Raw genomic sequence first — 18,796 nt, 5'->3', positions numbered from 1 at the left:
TGTCTTATCATATTAGATAGGCCTTCCAGAAAAACATTTAAGAATAGAAGTAGTAACTAGAATCTTGGTCTTGTTACCATTTTTTTTATAGTGTCAATTTTTTCCCTCACTTTTAAAAAGATTTTATTTATTTATTTATTTATTTGACAGAGAGAGAGAGAGAGAGAGAGAGAGAGAGAGAGCACTAACAGGGGGAGCGAGAGAAGGGGAAGCAGGCTCCCCACAGAGCAGGGAGCCCAACAGTGGGCTCGAACCCAGGACCCTGGGATCATGACCTGAGACGAAGGCAACACCTTAACCAACTGAGCCGCCCAGGCGCCCCTTATTTCCATTTTTTATAACAGTTTTATTGAGATATATCTTATATACCCTAAAATTCACCCTGCTAAAGTGTAGAATTTAGCATACCCTTAGAAAGCTAGGGCTGAATCCTACAGGCACTTACAGCTGGAGGCTGACAGCTAACTACAGTCCTTACAGTTAACCAAGCATTTCATTTCCACAGGTGCCATATTTGTATTATAATCTCTTAGGAATATATTATGTTACAAAGTTTAGAATATCCTCCTCTTCTTTAAATAGTAATTTGTACTCCCCAAAGTCCCTAGCATAGCCTCTTGCCCATGGTAGGATCTCATTAAATATGTGTGGAATAAATAACTAAGTACCTACCCACTAATTTCAGGATATTCAGATAATTCTGGGCAGAAAAGCATTTGACACAGCACTTACCGGTGGTATGCTGGTAAATGTTTAAAAACTGTTTGTTTGTTTTTTTTAAAGATTTCATTTATTTGTCAGAGAAGAGAGAGAGCACAAGCAGGAAGAACAACAGTCAGAGGGAGAAGCAGGCTCTCCAATGAGCAAGGAGCCCCATTTGGGACTTGATCCCAGGATTCTGGGATCATGACCCAAGCCAAAGGCAGAAGCTTAACTGACTAAGCCACCCAGGAGTCCCTTAACAGCCAGTTCTTACGAGTACTGATTTCTAGTGTTCGTTGATTTCCAAGGTATCACTATTCCCACCATGGTCAATTTTGTTACCTACATAATGTTAACCAAGATGCAAAATTCCTGAAATTACAACAAATCAGTCCTGTCAATCTGATAGAAGCCAGCTCTGGCACACCACTGGTTCTTAACCTCAAAGAGGTTTTGGTGTGTTTTTTCTTTCCTTTGGATTTTTTTATTTATTGAAAGATAAAATTAGAATAATGTTAAATGAAATTTAAAAAAACTAAGTCACCCATAATTCATCTACTCTAACAGCTAACATAACTCCACAGTTTTCTGTGTTCTCTTCCAGTCTTTGCTTCATGCATACGTATTTTAAATAATTGTAATCACCCAATTCTTTAAAATGCTGTTTTAGCACATTTTAAATATATACAGAATAGACAGAATAAAATAATAACCCCATGTACTACTACCCAGCCCCCCAGAACATCAACTTGTAACCAACCCTGTCCTAACTACACCAGCTACTTGCCTCGCACCCACATTTTTTGAAACAAATCCCAAACATCATATCCTTCCATCTGTAAATATTTCAATAGTAACCATTTAATTTTTCATTCAGCTTTTTTCACTTGTAGTCTAAGGAAGACAAAATCATAAATAATTCAACTAAGAAAACATTTAAATATTCTGATGTTGGCAGTGAGGATTGATTTGAGGATCAAGGAAAGAGTTTCTAAAAGCTACAACATGTGAAGAACTTTATTAGCAAATCTTTTCCTTTTATCCTCATCCTTCTATTTGTGGCAAAGTGCAACAGAACCTAATTAAAATCCTACATGTTACCTATAAACACAGAATCACATATAACTTGGATCAGATCAGTGTCTCCATACATGAAAAGACACCCATCAAAGCAAATTTTACTTATTACAATTAAATCCCAAGGCACTTATTAGTCATGGTCTCCCATTTAGCAATTTTTAAGGATTTCACTACAAACCCCCTTGGACATATATATTTTTTTAACTTTCCATCTGATTATCCACAGGTCCAATATTTCCTGGAAGATAGATTATTGTCTCCTTCCCTCATTCTGTTAATTTATGCTGCCCTCAGGCCCTTAGGGAAGAGCAGGACAGAGCATGCAACATTGAAGCCCAGTCCCAAATACAGATCTGGCAAGCAAGAAGTCCTCATTATTCCCACATTTTCCATTAGATGTTTGATACTCTAGCAGAGTAATTCAGTGTAAACTGGGAGTAGGGAGCAGAAATTTTTATTAGTTTCATAACCCTTTTAGACTATTAGTTACAATTTTAGACATACACTATCTCCTACTATGGCTCCACCTGTAAGGTAGATTTTATTGTACCAAATTTGCAGAAGAGAAAACCAAGACCAACAGAGACTTACTCAAGATCAAACGCTTAAATGTGGTAAAGCCAGGATCTGAATGCTAGTGCATCAACTGAGGTTATCTCGTTGCAAGCAAAAGAAATTGGCTAAGTTCAACCAAAAAAGAGGATATTAATTGAAGAGCTCATATAAGACAGGGCCGGGACCAAGGGCAACAGGAATGACCCCATCCTCTAGTCAAGAAAGTCTGAACATCAACCATTTTTTTTTTCAACCTTCTGTCATTTTGTTCAAGACTCAAAGTTCATGGAAAGAGCCCTCCCATGGTCTTTAACTTCAGAAGGGGACAGGACATGTCATTTACTACTCCATGAAGAAGCCCCATTCCGTAGATGTAATTCCTCAAAATGAATTCGGGTCACAGTTTTGATGGTGACATGGATGCTGGGTGGGGGAAAAAAAAGAAAAGAAAAGAAAGTTTTGTGATGACAACTTGAATGCACTGTGAGATCTCCCTTCAAAGAGGGACTTGTCACTCCAGCTTTGGGAGTGTTGTTTATAGAGAACCTTCAGCTGTCAATCCTTCAGGAATTGCCTTTGCGGCAGAGAGCTATTTCATCCATCATTATGCCCTTCCAGGGACAGCCCACATCATTGACCTTGGAGTATAAAGGCCATTTTAGCTTCATGGCACAACTCTGTAAGGTCATTTTCACTCCAGAGCCCCCTGTGAGGCTGACTGAGGCTGTTGGGAAAGTCTGCAGCACAGCTCAATTTTTCCCTGTACCCACTCCAGCTTCCCACCCCTCCCTCCCATAGGCGGGGATTTCAAGAGACGTTTTAAAAATAAACATCCTGAATGCTACACTCAGTCTCAGAGTTTGCTTTCTGGAGACGCCAACCCCACTCTGTCTGACTCTAAAGTCCCACATTTTTACCAATTGAAATTGTAATTTACCAATTACAATTACCAATTGTAATTATGCTTCCTTATGACTTTTTTTTAATTATGGTAAAATATATATAACATAAAATTAACCATGCTAACCATTCTAAAGTGTACAGTTTATTGGCATTAAGGACATTCACATGATTGTGCAACTTCTGGCTTTTTATAAACATTTAGAAACACAGATCCACAGAATATTAGAACTGAAGAAGAAGATCTTTACATGCTAAAATACAAAAATTCAACTATCAGAACTTAGGAAGCATAAAAAGAAACAATGATTGATGAGGGGTAAGAGAGAGAAATAAATTAAGCAAGCATGTCCCCCCTCTATGGCAAGTGATCAAAAAATATAAATTTGCTGCTTCTACAGGGACCTCAGTTCCTTCTGCTTTTCCCAAGAAGGCATCTCTCCATGCTGAGGGTGACCGTGGACTGGATTTGTATTTTGCTAAAATATGGCACCAAATACAAGCCAACTACTTTATCTGTTCTTTTTTCTTTTTAAGCTTTTATTAATTTATTTGACAGAGAGAGAGATCACAAGTAGACAGAGAGGCAGGCAGAGAGAGAGGGGGAAGCAGGCTCCCTGCTGAGTAGAGAGCCCGGTGTGGGGCTCGATCCCAGGACCTTGAGACCCTGGCCTGAGCCAAAGACAGAGGCTTTAACCCACTGAGCCACCCAGGTGCCCCTATTTTATCTGTTCTTAATGAAGAAATAGGGATCTGACCTAATACCAGAGAAAAAATTTTCTGGGTGGGGCTTAATAATAGATGGTGTGACAGGGACAGTTCGAGGCCTGGTTAAGGGATTTTCATCAAGGGTAATTTTGACTATATCCAATTTTTGCCTTAAATGCTGACCTTATAACTTTGCCCAGGTAAGATACAAGCCTCTGTACATTTTCCTGCCTTGTGGTAGTTCAGCATTAATTCATACCAAAAAATCATGATCTTGTTGGGGCGCCTGGCTGGCTCAGTCAATAGAGCATGAGACTCTTGATCTGGGGGTTGTGAGTTTGAGCCTCATATTGGGTATAAAAATTACTTAAAAATAAAATCTTGGGGCGCCTGGGTGGCTCAGTGCGTTAAAGCCTCTGCCTTCGGCTCAGGTCATGATCCCAGGGTCCTGGGATCGAGCCCTGCATCGGGCTCTCTGCTTGGAAAGGAGCCTGCTTCCTCCTCTCTCTCTCTCTGCCTGCCTCTCAAATTACTTGTAATCTCTGTCTGTCAAATAAATAAATAAAATCTTAAAAAATAAAAAAAAAATAAAGAAAGCAAACGGGAAAAGTTTTAAAAAAATAAATAAATAAAATCTTAAAAAAAATCATCACATTGTAAAAGATATGGTGAATGGAGGAATAGGATGAAACAACAAACTAAAAGAAGTTCTTATTAAAATGCTTGTGGGTTCCCCTGTTTATCAGACTCTACGGCAACGCTGACCAAGAGAAATATAATGCTAGATGCATGAGTAATTTAAAATTTTTTAGTAACCTCTTCAGTGAATGGTGCTGGGAAAACTGGACTGTAACATTCAGAAGAATAAAACTGGACCACTTTATTACACCATACACAAAAGTAAATTCAAAATGGAGGAAAGACCTAAATGTAAGACAGGAAACCATCAAAATCCTAGAGAACATAGGCAACGACCTCTTTGACCTCAACTGTAGCAAATTCTTACTAGACACGTTGCCCGAGGCAAAGGAAACAAAAGAAAAAATGAACTATTGGGCCTTCATCAAGAAAAGCTTCCGCACAGTGAAGGAAACAACCAGCAAAACTAAAAGGCAACCTATAGAAAGGGAGAAGATATTTGCAAGTGACATAGCTGGTCAAGGGTTAGTATACAAATCTATAAAGAACTGATCAAACTCAAAACACAAAAAATAAATAATCCAGTTAAGAAATGGGCAGAAATTTGCAACAACGTGGATGATACTAGAGGGTATTATGCTGAGCAAAGTAAGTCAATCAGAGAAAGACAATCATCATATGATCTTTCTGATATGAGGAATTTGAGAGGCAGGGTGAGGGTTGTGGGGGGTAGGGAAGGAAAAAATGAAACAAGATGGGATCAGGAGGGAGAAAAACCATAAGAGACTCTTAATCTCATGAAACAAACTGAGGGTTGCTAGAGGGTGGGGGGTTTGGGATAGGGTGGCTGGATTATGGCCATTGGGGAGGGTATGTGCTGTGAAATGTGTAAGCCTGATGATTCACAGACCTGTACCCCTGGGGCAAATAATACATTGTATGTTAATTAAAAAAAAAGAAATGGGCAGAAGACATGAATAGGCATTTTTCCAAAGAAGACATCCAGATGACTAACAAACACATGAAAAGATGGTCAACATCACTCATCATCAGGAAAATACAAATCAAATCCATGATGAGATACCACCTCACACCTGTCAGAATGGCTAAAATTAACAACACAGGAAACAACAGATCTTGGTGAGGATGCAGAGAAAGGGGAACCTTCTTACACTGTTGATGGGAATGCAAAGTGGTGCAGTCACTCTGGAAAACAATATGGAGGTTCCTCAGAAAGTTAAAAATATAACTACCCTATGATTCAACAATTGTGCTACTAGGTATTAACCAAAGGATACAAAAAATACAGAATCAAAGGGGTACATGATGTTTATAGCAGCATTATCTACAATAGCCAAACTATAGAAAGAGCCCAAGTGTCCACTGACTGATAAATGGATAAAGAAGATGTGGTACCTATATACAAGGGTATATTACTCAGCCATCAAAAAGAATGAAATCTTGCCATTTGCAATGACATGGATGAGCTAGAGTCTATTCTAAGTGAAATAAGTCAGTCAGAGAAAGACAAATACCATATGATTTCACTCATATGTGGAAACAGATTAACATACGGGAATGGATAAAAAGAAAAAGTGGGGGTGGGGGGGAGCAAACCATAAGAGACTCTTAACATTAGAGAACAAATTGAGAGTGGATGGAAGAATGTGGGTAGGGTATGGGCTAAATGGGTGATGGGTATTAAGGAGAGCACCTGCTATGATGAGCACTGGTGTTATATCTGATAAATCACTAGATTCTACTACTGAAACCAATATTACATTAGATGTAAATTAACTCAAAGTTAAAAAATATTGGAGAAAAAATAGTAACAAATGATTTACTGCTGTACAGAAAAATAAATAAATTTTCTATTTGCCACATTTATAAAAAAGTAAAAAGAAACAAGTAAAAATAATAACAACTCATTTAACCCAATGTATATCCAAAATACTATCATTACAATATGTAATCAACAATTATTAATGTCATATTTTACATTTTTTTCATACTGTATATTCTGCACTTGCAGTGCATTTCAACTTGAACTGACCATATTTTAAGAGTTCAGGGATCACATGTGACTGGTGACTCCCATATTGGACAGTCTAGGTCTCAAACATATTCTCCAATAACAGAGAAATCTCTCATTTCTCTAGAAAGTTTGTTCTAATTGGGTAACATTTGAGGGAAAGACGTGGAAATGCAGTAAGTTCCGTAACAAAATTTTACCTGCCAGAACTGAGGAAGACTTTCATGTGTACCAGATTAAAAATTGGGTTGGAGCACCATGGTGGCTCAATAGTTTGAGTGTCCAACTCTTGATTTCAGCTCAGGTCATGATCTCAGGGTCATGGAACCTAGCCCTGTATCAGGCTTCACCCTCAGTGGGGTGTCTGCTTGGGATTCCCCCTCTCCCTCTGTCCCTCCCCTTGCTCATGTTATCTTTCTCTCTCAAATAAATATAAATAAATAGATAGAGAGATAGAGATATAGCAATAGTCTCCCTGTTGACAGAGTGGAAATCCAAACCCAGACCTATAATGCACCCTTAGCAGAAAGAAGTAATATCTCCCAGAGCAGAACATGAATCAATAGTTTCCAATTCCCCAAAAAGCAGTGAATTATTAAGGCTTCATAAGGATAATTCACAATGCATTCCAATCAAGTCTGTAAATTATAGACAAGAAGTCTATTCTTCAAGCCTCACTGCCTTTTATCCCAGAGGAGAAACAGCAACAGCTAATAGAGGAGGCAAGAAAAAATGTACAAAACTTTGATTTAATTTAAAACAACAAAATACACTTTACAACAACATAAATGAGTAGAAGTGAGAACTCATTTTTACTACTTTGAAATAAAATTGAAATATGGAACTAAAACAACTTTAACAAAAATGAGACATTTTAGGGCACTTGGGTGGCTCAGTCAGTTAAGTCTGACTTTTGGTTCCAGATCTGGTCATGATCTCAGGGTCCTGGGATCAAGCCCCATGTTGGGCTCCTTGCTCAGTGGGGAGTGTGCTTGAGGATTCTCTCCCTCTCTCCTTTTGCCCCTTCCCCTGGTTGCACACTTGTGCGTGCGCTCTCGCTCTCTCTCTCTTTCTCTCAAATAAATAAATAAATCTTAAAAAAAAAAAAAGAGAGAGAGAGAGAGAGGTATTTTAAAACCTTGAACTCCAGGGACATCTGGATGGCTCAGTCAGTTAAGTACCTGCCTTCATCTCAGGACATGATCCCAAGGTCCTGGGATGCAGCCCCACATCAGGCTCCCTCCTGGATGGGCAACCTTCTTCTCCCTCTCCATACTTGTGCTCTCTCATGCACCCTCTCTCTATCTCTCTCTCAAAAACATAAATAAAATCTTTTTAAAAATTAAAAAATAAATAAAACCTTGAAGTCCATTCTACTAAGTCTGTGCTTACATAAATCAAACAAAATAAAGGACTAATTTATTAATATACCCATAGACAGATACCCCCCTGCCAACACACACAATTTTGCACCTGATGCAGAGTCCTTAAACTAAAAGTTCAATATAAAAACTCTTTCAGAATTAGTGACACTGCAGGGTCTTGGCAGCAGCAAACTGTGCAAGTGACCTGTTAGAAACACCTTCAAAATCCATGGCACACAGGACTCCAGGGAAAACAACCCTGCGGCTGATAAGCTCACAGTCAAAATTTACAAATCATATGAGGAAAAAAAATCACTAAGAGGCAGATTAAATGAGGGAGAGGAGAAACAACAAACAGGAAAAAAAAAAAAAAACCCACCTCAAGATAACAGAACAATCTAAAGAGATTTTTAAATAACTTTCTTTAAAAATTTTAAGGAATAGGGGCACCTGGGTGGTTCAGTTGGTTAAACAACAGCCTTCAGCTCAGGTCATGATCCTAGGGTACTGAGATCGAGCCCCGTGTCAGGCTCCTTACTCAGCAGGAAGACTGTTTCTCCCTCTCCCTCTGCCTGCTACTCTGCCTGCTGTGCTCTCTCTGTCAAATAAATAAATGAAATTTTAAAAAAGACATTAAAAAATTTTTTAAGGAATAGATACCTTATGCCAAAAACAGGATACTATATAAAAAGTATCAACTGTGGTAAAAGAACCAATTAAAAATTTCAGACACAAAACATATAATCACTAGGAAAAAAACACTTAATGAACAGAGTACACAGTGTATTAGACATAACTGAAAAGAAATTAATGAAACAGAAGTTGGATATAAAGAAATCATCCAAAATGTAGCACAGATAAAGAGACCAAAAAAAAACCTTAATAGAGACATGAAAGATAGAATGAGGAGATCTCACATACACCCAATAGGAGTTACAAATAAATAAAATGAGAGAGAGACTATTCGGAGAAATACGGGTGAAATTTTAAGGATCTAGTTTTCTTTAATTGAAGAAGCTCAGCAACCAAGCAGGAGAAATAACAACATGCCTTCAGCTACACATAATGGAATGAAATTGTAGAACATCAAAGTCAAAGAGAAAGAGCTTAAAACTATCAGAAAGATGATAAAGCTTATCTTTAAAGACACGACTATTTATTAAACTTATAGCAGACTTCTCATGGACAACCATCAGCGCCAGAAGACTGGAATGCCACCTTCAAGGGCTGAGGGGCAATGACCTAGAGTATTAGACTCTCCTACACTCTCGCTCAAGACAGATATACAAAGACTGAGAGCTTATTTCTTACAGGTTCTTGCTGAAAGAGCTAGTAAAGGATATACTCAGGAAGAAAGAAACTTAAGTCTGAAGGAAGAAGTATGTCCCAAAAGCAACTGTAAGCAAAGGAGTTGGAGAACATACGGGTCAAACTGTAAGTAGCTTAAAGAAAGAATAACTAGCTGATCATGTATTAGGAATTAAAATTACTTAGATACAATCCCAACATTTCAGGGAAGGGGAGAATTCCTTTCCACTCCCACGCCAAATTTGGCTCTTATCTTAATTCCACCTAACACACAGAACAAATACCAGCCCAGATAGCAGGAATAAATGTCTCAATAATAGCATCTTGCTTTAAAAGTCTTTATAAGGGATATCTTATGAGCTCTCAAGACAGAAATGATTTTCTGGGACCATTGCTTCTTGTGGAAAGTGCCATTCTCTATTTTCTAAGAATAACAGTAGAGATTTTTTTCTGACCAAAATTTAGGAAGACATTATCTCAAGAACATCTGTACTTCTCAACATGAAATAAAAATTTTTAAAATTTACCTGATGATTTTAGCTATATTTGCTCTTGAGATTAGTAACTTAAAAATCCAGATTTTTAAAAGAGGGACATTTTTGTGCAAATATCAGCTTCTGCATATCTGTCTCTGTGTGTGAAATTCTAGGAACTGTATTTAAATTAAAGAAAAGGAAATACCTATCTCTCTGATTTTCTTTGTGCAACTCCATGTCTCATCTGAAAATGAACTATTCCTTGGTTCTGCTGTCTGCCTCTCTCTTTCTTGCTCCTTTTCTTTATATTTCTTCTAGTTTTTTTTTCTGTGTCTTATCTTCCCTCTATTTCCTGTCTTTAACTTGCCAGTAGTAGACATCACTTTAAAATAATGTGTTTAAGATACTAATTGTCAAGTCCTAGCTCTTCACTTCCAAGCACTGTGGACCTTAAGCAAATTATTATTCCCGCTACACTTCAGTTTCTTTATTCATGAAGTGGGGACATGATGTCTATCAGAGAGTTCTTGCCAGGATTACTTGAGATAAAGTATGTAAAATAGTTAACATAGAGTAGTGCCCAGTAAAAACTGATTTGCCTCCTTACTTGAATAGTTTTATGATCTTTGTCCTTTATTTTGAAAGAAAGTGAACAAAATGTTTTCTATTTCTCCCCCCAAATTCTCTATTTCTAGTTCCTTCCAAAGAATTGTTTCATACCTAATACACCTGAACTTGTTTTCTTTCATTAATAATCAATGGGTTTTCCTTGGATGGTGCTCACTGCAGTTCCAGTCATCTTACCAGGCGACAGAGGCACAGAGCACCCCCAGAACACTCTAGTAACACACCACTTCAGCTCCAGACAACTTGTCAAGGCACCCACTGCATGGAGTACCCCAGGACCTCCCAGCCCACACCTGCCTCATCTCCAATTGTCCTGCCAGCATCCACCTGTGCTGGGTGGCAAGGAACATCCAGTCCCTGCCCACTGCAGCTCCAGCCATCCCAACCAGCTGGTCCAGTGTGGCCCCAGGACCACCAGACCATTCCAGCTACAATTCCAGTCAGCCAATGAAAGCTGCCAGGCACACACAGTCTGTACAGGAAATGTCCCTACACAAGGCCATCCCATTAACTTTAGAAGTAGCTGTTCCATCTAATTCATAGAAACAAACACAAGAAGTCAAACAAAATAAGGAGACAGAGAAATATGCTCCAAATGAAAAAACAAGACAAAACCTCAGAAAAAGAACTAAATGAAATGGAAATAAGACATTTACCTAATAAAGGGTTTAAAGTAATAGTCATAAAGATGCTCATTAAATTGGAGAGAAGAGGGGGTAAACTTGATGTGAACTTCAACAAAGAGAAAATATTAAGAACCAATCGGAGTTGGAGAATGCAGTAACTAAAATGAAAAATACACTCAAGGGAATCAACAGCAGTTTAGAGGATACAGAAAAATGAATCAGCAATCTGGAAAAAAAAAGGTAATGGAGAACACCCAAGCAGAACAGCAAAAAAAAGAATTTTTAAAAATAAGGATAGGTTAAGGGATCTCTGAAACAATATCAAGCATGTAACATCCACATTATAGGGGTCCCAGAAGGAGAAGGGAGAGAGACAGGAGCACAAAACTTATTTGAAGAAATAACAGTGAAAACTTCCCTAATCTGAGAAGGAAACAGACATCCAGGTCCAGCAAGCACAGAAAGGCCCAAAAAAGATGAACCCAAGGAGGTCCACACCAAGACACATAATAACTAAAATGTCAAAGATTAAAGATAAAGACAGAAATTTAAAAGCAGCAAGAGAGAAGCAACTAGTTACATGCAAGAGGAAAACCCATAAGGTTATCAGCTGATTTTTCAGCAAAAACTTTGTAGACCAGAAGAGTGACATTATTCAAAGTGCTGAAAGGAAAAATCCTACAATTAAGAATACTCTACCTAGCGGGGCTCCTGGGTGGCTCAGTGGGTTAAGCCGCTGCCTTCAGCTCAGGTCATGATCTCAGGGTCCTGGGATCAAGCCCCGCATCGGGCTCTCTGCTCAGCAAGGAGCCTGCTTCCTCCTCTCTCTCTGCCTGCCTCTCTGCCTGCTTGTGATCTCTGTCTGTCAAATAAATAAATAAAATCTTAAAAAAAAAAAAGAATACTCTACCTAGCAAGGTTATTACTGAGATTTGAAGGAGAGATAAAAAGTTTCCCAGACAAACAAAAGTTAAAGGAGTTCATCACCACCAAATATATGAGAAATGTTAAAGGACTTCTTTAAATGGAAAAGGCCATAATTAAAAAAAAAATTATGAAAGTAAAAATTTCACAAGTAAAAGTAGACATACAGTAAATATAGTAAAACAATTACCTATAAAGCTAGTAGGAAGGTTAAAAGACAAAAGTACTGAAATCAATTATATCTAAAAAATTAGTTTAAGGGGACTCACAAAATAAAAAGATGTAAAAAATGACAACATATACATAAAATGTGCAGGGGAGGAGTAAAAATGAAATTCGTTTAGAAAGTCTTTAATTTTCAGTAACGATCAACTTCATAAACTGCTATATACTTAGGATACTGCTATATGTGAACCTCACAGTAACCACAAACCAACATCTGTAGTAGATACATAAAAAAAAAAATAAAGATAAAGGAAGCCAAACATAAACTAAGAAACTCATCAACCACAAGGAAAGAGAACACAAGGAAAGAGGGATAAAGGAACAGAATAGAACTACAAAAATAACAGGAAAATAATTAACAAAATGGCAATAAATACATAATGAGAATTACTTTAAATGTAAATGGTCAAGAGGCACATGGGTGGCTCAGTTAGTTAAGCCTGACACACCACCTCAGGCTCAATGCTCAGTGTCAAGTCAGCTTGTCCCTGTCCCTCTGCTCCTCCCCCCTCCCTCTCTGTCTCTCTCTCTCTCAAGAAAAAAAAAAAAAAATATATATATATACACACACACACACACACACACACACACACACACACACAGAAAAAGAGAGAGAGAGAGAGAGAGAAGACAGAGTGAGAATGGATGAAGAAAAACAAGACCCATCTATACACTGCCTACAAGAGACACACCTCAGACCTAAAGACACACACAAGCTAAAAGTGAAGGGATAGAAAAAAAAAAAAAAGCAGGTAGCAATACTTATATCAGGCAAATGGATTTTTTATAAATAGTTTAAACATTTTATTTAGGTATTTATTAGAGAGAGAGAGAGAGTGCATGCGTGCAAGAGTGGTGTGAGGGCAGAAGGGGAGGGAGAGGGAGAGAATCCAAGCAGACTCTGAGCTGAGCCCAGAGCCCCATGTGGGGCTGGATCTCATGACTCTGAGATCACGACCTGAGCTAAAACCAAGAATCAGACTCTCAATTGATTGAGCCACCCAGGTGCCCATCAGACAAACAGATTTTTAAACAAAGACTAAAGAAAGAAAGAAAGAAAGGCTTACACAATGATAAATGGATGATTCAAAAAAAGTATATAGCAATTTTAAGTATCTATGCACCCAAATTGGAATGCCTAAAAACATAAAGCAACAGAGAGAAAGAGAGAAATTGACAGTAATACATTAAAAATAGAGGACTTTAGGGGAACCTGGGTGGCTCAGTCAGTTAAGCAATCAACTCTTGGTTTTGGCTTCAGGTCATGAGATGGAGCCTCACGAAGGGTTCAGAGCTCAGTGGGGAGTCTGTCTCCCCTCTCCTTCTCCCTCTGCTCCTGCCCCCCCTGCACTCTCTCTCTTTCAAATAAACAAAAACATCTTTAAATAAATAAATAAATAAAAATAGAGGACTTTAAACCCCCCACTTACATATATGGATAAATCATCCAGAACGGAAATTAATAAGAAAAACAGTGGCTTTGAATGACAATTAGACTAGATGGATTTACAGATATATGCAGAATATTCCATCCAGAAACAGCAGAATATGCATTCTTTCCAAGTGCATTATGGAACATTCTCCAGAATAAATCACATGTTAAGCCACAAAACAAGTATCAATAAATTTACGAAGATTGAAACCATATGATGCCTCTTTTCTGACCACAACAGTAAGAAATAAGAAATTAATTACAAGAAAAAAAACTGGGAAAAAATTCAAAAATATCGAGGCCAAAATATATGCTGCTAAACAATTAATGGGTCAACTAAGAATTTAAAAGAGAAAAAAAAAAAAACCTTGAAACAAATGAAAATAAAAACACAATGGTCCAAAATATTTGCAACACAGTAAAAGCAAAAGTAATTCTAAGCAAGAAATTTATAGCAATACAGGCCTACCTCAAGAAGCAAACAAAAAAAATCAAAGAACAGTTTAACCTTACACCTAAAAGAACTAGAACAAAAAGAACAAATAAAGTCTGAAGTTACTAGAAGGAAGGAAATAATAACGATCAGAACAGAAATAAATGATTTAGAGACTAAAAAACAATAGAAAAGATCAATAAAACCAAGAGCTAAGTCTTTGAAATGATAAATAAAACTGATAAAACTTTAGCCAGATTCATCAAGAAAAAAAGGGAGAGGACTTACACAAGTAAAATCAGAAATGAAAGAGGAGAAATAACCACCTAAACCACAGAAATACAAAGAATTGTAAGAGACTACTATGAGAAACTATATGCCAACAAACTTGACAACCTAGAAGAAATGGATAAATTCCTAAAAACATACAATCTCCTAAAACTGAATCAGAAAGAAATAGAAAATCTGAATAGACCAGTTACTAGTAACAAAATTGAATCAGCAAACAAAAAACTCCCAACAAAATAAAGTCGAAGACGAGATGGCTTCATAGGTGAATTCCATGAAACATTTAAAGAAGAGTTAACACATGTTCTTCTCAAACTATTCCAAAACAGTAAAAAGGAAGGAATGCTTGCAAGCTCATTCTATGAGGCCAGCATTACCTCGATACCAAAACCAGACAAAGACACTACAAAAAAAGAATATTACAGGCCAATATTTCCAGTGAAATTAGATGCAAAAGTTTTCCACCCCATATTAGTAAGACAAGTTCAACAGTACATTAAAAGGATCATTCATCACGATCAAGTGGATTTATTCCAACCATAGGCAAGGATGTTTCAATATCCACAAATCAAACATGATACGTTATGTTAATGAAATAAAGGATAAAAACAATATGATCATCTCAATAGATGTAGAACAAGCATTTGACCAGATTCAACATCTGTTCAAGATAAAAACTCCTAACAAGATGGGTTTAGAGGGAAAATATATCAACATTTTAAAGGCCATAAATGAAAAACCCACAGTTAACATCATACTCAATGGAAAAGAGCTAAAAGCTTTTCCTCTAAGATCAGGAAAAAGACAAGGATGTCTTTTCTCAGTGCAATCCCAATCAAAATACCAATAAGTATTTTTTAAAGAACTAGAACAAATAATTCTAAAATTTGTATGGAAGCAGAGAAGACCCTGAATAGCCAAAGCAATCTTGAGAAAGAACACAACCAGAGGTATCATGCTTCCTAATTTCAAACTATACTACAAAGCTATAATAATCGGGGCACCTGGGTGTCTTAGTCGTTAAGTGGCTGCCTTCAGCTCAGGTCATGATCCCAGGTGCTGGGATCGAGCCCCGAGCAGGGCTCCCGGCTCAGCGGGAAGACTGCTTCTCCCTCTCCCACTCCCTCTGCTTGTGTTCCCTCTCTCACTGTGTATCTCTTTGTCAAATAAATACATAAAATTAAAAAAAACGAAGTTATAATAATTAAAGCAGTATAATTTTGGCACAAAAACGGACACATAGATCAACAGAATAGGATAGAGAGCCCAGAATAAACCCAAACTCGTGTGGTCAATGCATCAATGACAAAGGCAAGAATATATGATGGAGAAAAGACAGTCTCTTCAATAAATGATGCTGGGGAAACTGGTCAGCTGCATGTAAAAGAATAAAACTGGACTACTTTCTTACACCATATGCAAAAATAAATTCAGAATAAATTAAAGACCTAAATGTGAGACCTGAAACCATAAAACTCCTAGAAGAAAACATAGACTGTAATCTCTCAGACATCAGCCTTAGCAACATATTTATGGATATGTCTTCTCAGGCAAGGGGAAGCAAAAACAAAAATAAACTATTGGGGCTACATCAAAATAAAAAGCCTTTACACAGCAAGGGAAACTACCAAGAAAATGAAAAGGCAGGGGTGCCTGGGTGGCGTAGTTGGTTAATTGTCTGACTTCTGGTTTCAGCTCAGGTCGTGATCTCAGGTTCGTGAGATCAAGCCCCATGTCAAGCTCTGCACTCAGCACTTCTTCCCTCTCTCTCTGCCCCTCTTAACCCTGCACAAGCACTCTCTCTCTCTAAAATAAATAAATCTTAAAAAAAGAAAGAAAAGAAAAAGCAACCTACTGAATGGGAGAAGATATTTGCAAACAAAACATTCAATAAGCGGGGCACCTGGGTGGCTCAGTGGGTTAAGCCTCTGCCTTTGGCTCAGGTCATGATCTCAGATTCCTGGGATCGAGCTGCAGGGCTGTTTGCTTGGCAGGGAGCCTACCTTCCACCCCCCCCCCCCCACTTGTGATCTCTCTCTCTTTGTCAAATAAACAAATAAAATCTTTTAAAAATTTCAATAAGCAATTAATATCAAAAGTATATTAAGAACTTATACAACACAGAAAAAATCAACAAATAAACCAATGGGAAAAAGTGGACAGAGGACCTAAGTAGAAATTTTTCCAAAGAAGACAGACAGATAGCAAACAGACACATGAAAAGATGTTCAATTACCAATCATCAGGCAAATACAAATCAAATCCACAATGAGATACCACCTTAAACCTGTCAGAATGGCTAATCTCAGAAAAACAAGAAAGAACAATTGTTGGTGAGGATGTGGAGAAAAGGGAACCTTCTTACCTTGTGGATGGGAATATAAATTGGTGCAACCAATGTGGGAAATACTATGGAGTTTCCTCAAAAAACTAAAAATAGAAATACCATACAATCCAGTAATTCCACTACTGGGTATTTACCCAAAGAAAACAAAAACACTAATTGAAAAAGATACACGCACCCCTATGTTTATTGCAACATCATTTACAATAGCCAAGATACGAAAGCAGCCCAAGCATCCATTGATAGATGGACGGATAAAGAAGATGTGGTACACACCCACACACACTCCTCCTCACACACACACAGAGGGATATTACTCAGACATTAGATAACTGAGATCTTGCCATTTGTGACAAAATGGATGGACCTAAAGGGTATTATGCTAAGTGAAATAAGTAAAAGAAAGACAAATGCTGTATGATTTCATTTCCATGTGAAATCTAAAAAACAAAACAAATGAGCAAACAAACAAAAACCAGAAACAGACCCAACAATACAGAGGACAAAATGGGGGTTGTCAGAGGACAGGGTGGTGAGGATGGGCAAAATGGGTGAAGGGGAGTAGGAGGTATAAGCTTCCAGTTATGGAATGAATAAGTCATAGGGATGAAAGGTGCAGTATAGGGAATATAATCAATGGTATTATAACAGCATTGCATGGTGACAGATGGTAGCTATACTTGTAAGCATAGTATAGCATACAGAGTTGTCCAATCACTATGTTTTACACTTGAAACGATGTAACATTGTGTGTTAAAAAAATCTTTTTTTAAAATAAATAATGTTCAAACTGAAAGCCGGAGAGATGAGCTAGGAGCTTTCCAGGAGAAAAGAGATGGAAAGAGAAAAACATAATTCAGAGAAAACCTGCATATTCGTTTAGCATTGATGTTAGTCTAAAACATCACTAATGTTAGTTCCTTAAAGGGAAAAACTATTTGCCTTAACATTTTAATTGAGCAATTAGTGTTTAGAAAGGAATAAAGGAATGTGAGAGCTGCTTTTCTTAGAAAGCTTTTCAGTCCAATAAACTTCACCTCTGTTCATGTAGGTTTGTTTGAATTTACACATATGTTGGAGTCTCTTTCGCACCAGGCCTTCTCTTTGGAAAATCTAACTTTCATTTTTATTGATACTTGCACTTATTTACCAAATTACACACCAAAGCAAAATACAACCACGTAGGATTTTCACTATTTGAAGTTGGTGCCCATTGTTTTAGTTTGCATTTGACTTCCCAGTTACTTGAGGGCCTATGCCTTCTACTTCTTTCAAACATGTAGGGGATGCTTGATAAAAGCATTATATATTTTTGCTGCCAATGTTTTCTGTATGTACAAATTCAAGGTTTTTTTAGATTCCACATGTAAGTGAGATCATACAGTATTTGTCTTTCTTTGCCTGACTTGTTTCACTTAGCATAATGCCCTCACAGTCCATTCATATTTTCACAAATGGTAGTATTTCCTTCTTTTTTATAATTGTTGAATTTTTTTGATAGAAAACGCTTCCCACCCATCAGTGCTTACCAAATTGTGTTTCACAGAACACTAGTACCTATTAGGCATTAGTAGAGATCAAATCAGTTTGCATATGATATCTTCGTCCTGTAGATTCATGGCACATACTAGCCTATTAGAGGCAATTCTTCAAGCAATTTCCACGAGCAGCTTTGTGTTTTCCATCATTCATTTTTCATACTCATTTTTCATGTAATACCTATTAACATCCTGAAAACATCCTATTAACATCCTGAAAAAGCAACCCCTTTTAGAAAATGTTAATCTACAGAGATGGATGGGCTTCTACACACTTAAAGCATTTTTCCATAAACCTAACTTCTTTCAACAGAGACATAAGATTTAAATAGCATCCAAATACAAGTATATTCTTTGGCAAAGGCCAGACGAATTAACTTGGTGTTCTGGAATATCAGGATTTTGATTGTTTTATTCTATTTTTTTAATGTGGCTACAAAAGGAGAGTCAGAGGACAGTAGCTGAGTGCACCAGAGTACGATCACAAAGACAAATCACATGCACTCTTCTGCTAATGTGGGAGATTAGGAATTTTTTACAGTCTTGCTGTGAGGGCCCAGTGAGATTACCCATGTGAAAGTGCTGTCTATACCAG

This window comes from Enhydra lutris, unplaced genomic scaffold (genome assembly GCF_002288905.1).
Source record: "Enhydra lutris kenyoni isolate GAN:26980312 unplaced genomic scaffold, ASM228890v2 scaffoldscaffold31, whole genome shotgun sequence".
In the NCBI taxonomy this organism is placed as follows: domain Eukaryota; kingdom Metazoa; phylum Chordata; class Mammalia; order Carnivora; family Mustelidae; genus Enhydra; species Enhydra lutris.
The sequence above is the reverse complement of the archived record's forward strand: the minus strand, read 5'-3'. Positions refer to the sequence as shown.